Below are 5,407 nucleotides of genomic sequence, written 5' to 3'. Positions count from 1 at the left end.
AGCCGCTGCGGCCGGGGCCGCCCTGCGCCGCGCCGCCCTGCCCTGCCCTCCGCCCGCCGCCTCCCGCCCGGCGCCGCTGCCCGAACCGCCCCGGAAGCGCCGCGCACGCAGTTCCGCGGGCGGGGCGGGCGCTCCCCGCGGCCGGCGCGGGACGGGATGGGATGGGAGCCTCGGGGCGCGGCGCCGGTGCCTCGGCAGGGCTGTCGCTCACCGACCGCGGGTGGCACGAACCGGGAACAGAGCCAAGCCCGAAATGCCTCCGCCGCCTGCCTGGTTGGGTTTAACAGCAGCGTCCGCCTGCTGCCGCTCGGGATGCGCCCGGGCAGACGCGAGGGGCCGCTCAGAGCGGGGCGGCTGCAGCGGCACAAACGGGGATTCACTCCCCGGCAGGGAGTGACAGCATCAGCTCGGTTGGAAAGACCGCCAGGATCATCGAGTCCAACCTGTGGCCGAACGCCACTATGTCAAATAGATCATGGCACTGAGTACCACATCCAGTCTTTCTTTAAACACCTCCGGGGACGGTGACTCCACCGCCTCCCTTGGGCAGACTGCCCCAGTGTGGGGTGGGATGGGATGGGATGGGATGGGATGGGATGGGATGGGATGGGATGGGATGGGATGGGCTGAATGAAGGAGATCTCTGCGTTGAGCCATGGCCCTGGGCTCCACAGCTGTGCACAGCAGGCGCTGGAGCGTGCAGCCCTGAGTGCCCGGAGCATCCCATCCTGTGTGTACCCGGGATGTGTACACAGTGTGCGCTCCCTGTGCGGGGTCCCCAGCAGGTGGAGTGTCACCAAAGACACTGCTTCAAGTAAAACAGCCGCAGGTGCCCCTCCTGACCTGAGGATCTAGGTGCTTCTGAGTTGTTGGAAATTTTACCTGTGTCAAAATCAGTGCCAAGCATTTTCTTACTGTTGGAGAATTACTGATGTGGGAAGGGGTCTCTATTTTTTACACTATACAACATTTTAGTGAATAATTTTATGTATAAGAAGGGGAAAAAAAGGCATGTGAGGCCCTGGTCCTTTATGCTGTTTATTTTTCAAGGCTGTTTGCTGCATTCTCAGTAATGACCTTGGAGCAGTGGTGACAGCTGAAAGGGGACCAGTAGCAGCAGAAGGAAACTCAGTGCTCTGTTATGTTTGAGTAAATTATGTTATGAGTAAATTAAGTTATGTTTAAGTAAATCCCTGGAGAACTACAGACCCAGTTCTCCTTCTTCAGCATCACTGGCAGCTTCAGGATCCCACTGGCATGTAACTGCAGAGACACAAACCTCAGCCCCAGGATGTGCCCCACAGTGCCAGCACAGGGTTCCCTGCAGTGAGGAGCAGCTCACACAACTTCCAGAATCTACAGTAAGGCCTCCTGCTCATGTTACCAATGGAATTCAGTCCAGGAACAGCCACAGCCTGCAAATCTGACCTCATCCCTCAATTCTTTTTAATGCCATTTGTTGGGTTTCTTAAGAGCCCTTCTCTGTCACACCCCACAATGGTTTATAAATAAGCTGTGAAAGGACATTAATAAAAAATGTTGTTTACCTTGCCCATTGTCACATAAACCAGATGGTACGAGTCCTTGGCTGGTACTGTCTGTTTGCTTTTGATACCAGCAGTTAAGATATACCTCTAAGTAGGGCAGGGCAATTTTTTCTTGGATGGTTCTCAGGTAAATTTTCTGGTTAGAGGCACCTGAATAATATTTTCAGTAAGACACAGATGTGAGAATCCACAACCTGAAAATTCAGATGCTCAAAATAACAGTAATTAAGGAAGTATTCCTAGTCTATTAATATAATTAATATATAATAATATTTCTGTCATCTGCCTCGGACTTTCAGTTACAGGATTGGCAAAAGAGAAGAAAAAGCAAGACAATTACAAAGAAATTATTGACACAGAGTAGATCTTCAAAAAGGCAGCATAACTGAGCAGACCTGTGATTAGAAGTGAACAGTGAAAGTACTTGACTTTTAACAGGACTTTAATTTAGCACCAGAAAGGGTACCATACAGCAAAATTATTCTGTGTGTATTAATGAGTTTGAGAATTTGCTGATCATTGATTCAAATTCGCTTCCTAAATGAAGGTCATAGATAAAAGTCTGAACTCTTGCAACTTCAGTTGAGGTCTTCAAAGTTATAATCACATTGGTGTAAATCATGTATGTGAAATAAAGTGAGCATTGAGGATCACACTGCTGATTGTTTTTTCAAACCCTAGCCTGTCATTACAACCACATGCACTCCCTCCCAGCTCTGCTCCTCAGGACGGAGATAGATAGATGACAGACAGACAGACAGACAGACAGACAGATAGATAGATAGATAGATAGATAGATAGATAGATAGATAGATAGATAATGTTATGTGTAGGATGTTTTGCAGTTTACAGTTTCTCCAGCTGACTCTTGAGGCAGTTGCAACAACTTATCCTGGAACATGGGCACTATGTGTAGCCTTCTCCAGTTTTTTATGACCTGTGTTTCCTTGACCTGAATTAGTGTTCATGTGAAATCAACCCTGGTTCAGAGATTTCTGCCCCTAGTTTGTTCTTAATAGACCTGTGTCACTGACTGTATATAATAACTATTCTCTTTTTGGTTTTTTTAATCCTAGTCAGGTTAGTGCACACAACTGCTTACTTAAAGGCACTAATTTTGCAGGAATAATCTTACTGATAAGCATTTTTCATACTATACCTCTTATTGTTTCTTCCTGTAGAGAAAATTTTGCATCTTGACATTTAATACATTTGCTTCCAGTTATTCTCATCAGCCTTGATTCTCAAGATTACCATCTCAAGAGGCAATACCTTTTTGTTCACTGACTTTTCTAAAGTCTGCTTTTTTCCTTATTGCAAGTCTTTCATTCTTTGTTCTTGCTACAAGATAACTCCATTTCACTTTCTGGATTTTCAACCAGTTCTTCCTTGTTTAAAAACAGAAGTAACATTTTGGCATCCTCTAGTCACCTCCTGTTTTTCCTGAGACAGAAATTGATTTCCAGTGTGCTCAGCAAACTTGATGGGCTGGTGGGGACCTGCCAGTAAAATGCAGTTCTCTGAAAGAGGGAGCTGAGCTGCATCAGTGCAGCTCTCTCTGCTGCTCTGAGATCTCCTGCTCACATTCCTTCTGGTCCTGGCTGGCCTGACCAGCTCATGGTCAAGATGTGAACCTTCACCAACATGTGAAGAGCATTTGCTCTCCAAGATGGTTTTTGTCTCTTTCTCATGAGTGATTTGTGCAGTACCCCTGATCCACTCACTCAAATTGGCAACTGTTGATCAGATCTGAAGATTACATAGTTACCAGGGAATTTTTCCTTAGAAATGTTTATCCACTGACTTCCTTCAAGGACACTGGAGACAATTTCATTGTGTATGCCTGGTTTTAGCCAAATTTGTTGATAGGCTGAATTTTTTATTTAGCACTTCAACTGCAGTTTTCAAGCCCTTAAGTACCTCTTCAGAGGGAACATATGAAAGCATCAGTTCTCCCAGCAGCTTTTCTCTTTTGCTGAATGTCTTGGTGAACATTTGAGAATCTCTTGGTCCCTGATAGTGCATGATCAGTCTCTGGTCAACCCTGTGCCCATTTTGACTTATCTGAATAAATCTCTAAATACTGTTCAGAATTTTTGTGCTTGCCTTTCTGAAAATTCTCAGTCTCACACAGGTTCCCCAGAGTTCTGCAGAGTTGAACAGGAGTGCCAGGCACCAGTACCACTGTAAAAGCCATTTCACAGCTCATACCAACCAACACTGTGGTCAAGGCTGGTGAAGGTTTCCATTCTGTTGGTGTAATCCACAAGCTGTACTTCTCTGTCACACAGAAATCCAGATACCTTCTCCAGTGAAAGTTCTGCATCTTCTTGCAGACAGACAAAGCACCCACTGCCCATCCATGAGGGCACACTGCTACCACAAATCCTCTACAAAAAACTCAGCTTCAATTAGTTCTTATCTGTGACCACTTCAGTACTCCACTATTTCACTTGCTTCAGTAGACTGAAGATTTTCATTGCCTCTTCCATTTAGCCTCAGTTAAGACCCACCAGCTGTAAACACTTCTGTGGTTCCCTTTAGAGCAAAGACTAGCTTGGGGGTCACCAGCAATGATCTCCAGTGTAGCAGGGTTGCCAGTCCAGTTCCACACTGCAGGGTGGTGTTTCCTGCCTGGAATAATATTTCATCTCCTTTTCACCTTTCTGAATTCTCAGAGTGCCCCTGTGTCATGGCCTGGGGTGTGTCACCCACAGGAGTATGGTCCTCAGGTCTTCTGCAGGGAGTCCATCCTGTTACTTACAAAGCTGAAAAGTACCATACAATCCTTAATTCTTGTTAACTGCACAAGCTTTTAAACCCCCGTAACATAAGCTAAGCCAACCAAACTGATCAGTGAGAGTAACCCATAGTTTTGCTACTGATAGCCTACTTACATGTTCAGACAGAGCATTTGCCTGCACAGCATGGTATTGTAGGGCACAATCAGCTGCTTGTTCTAAATCCTTCATTAGTTGCACCTTCTGGACTGCTGTGTTTTATTCACAATCAGTGAAAGCAGTAGGAATGCCAGTCTGTGTTGGAGCTTATGAGTGCTCCCTGACCCCCCTGCTCACTTTCCAGACAAACCCTGCAGTTGCTTTCCCTCTGACTATAGTATTTTCTTTCATATCAGTTGGGATGCCTTTATTCCCATAAATATTCTGAAAGAAGTGGGTAGTTCCCAAATCATTAAAGGCCTTGTTGATGCATTTGAGATGGTATGTTACCACAAATCATTGAATTCTGGATAAATTTTTTAATAATCACATTCTATTTTTGCATTACTTGTGTTTGAGCACCATTATCAAAGCTGATTTTTTTCAGTGTGTTTGAATGGTACTGAGGTCATTGCACTTATCAATCTACTTAAAATCTAGAATCATTACTGTGTTTTAAGTAACAATGATTTTCTTATGCCTTTTACAGAATCACATAGATTTCCTCCCCCTGAATGGCTATAAATCCAAATATATTTGGTTTGGTTTCTTATTTTTCTCTGGGTATCTTACCTAAGGTTTAAAGGAGGACCTTGGCTAGCTGTCAAAGGTCCACCAAGCTACCCTGCCACTCCCCATCTCAAAAGAACAAAGGGGAAGGAATAGGGAAAAAAAAGCTCATGGGTTGAGATAAAGACAGTGACATATTCACCAATTACTGTCATGGGCAAAACAGGCCTGACTTTGGGAAATTAATTTACTTTATTGACAATTGTAAATAGAGTAGGATAGTGAGAAGCAAAGACAAAACTAAAAACATCTTCTTGACCTCATCCTCCTTCTTAGGCTCAACCTCCTTCACCCCCAGCTGGTGAACTCCTTTCCCTGAGTGGTGCAGGGCATGGGCAGTGGTGGTTTCAG

Source organism: Melospiza melodia, chromosome 1, assembly GCF_035770615.1.
Source record: "Melospiza melodia melodia isolate bMelMel2 chromosome 1, bMelMel2.pri, whole genome shotgun sequence".
Taxonomy (NCBI): Eukaryota; Metazoa; Chordata; class Aves; order Passeriformes; family Passerellidae; genus Melospiza; species Melospiza melodia.
Note: the sequence above shows the minus strand (reverse complement) of the source record.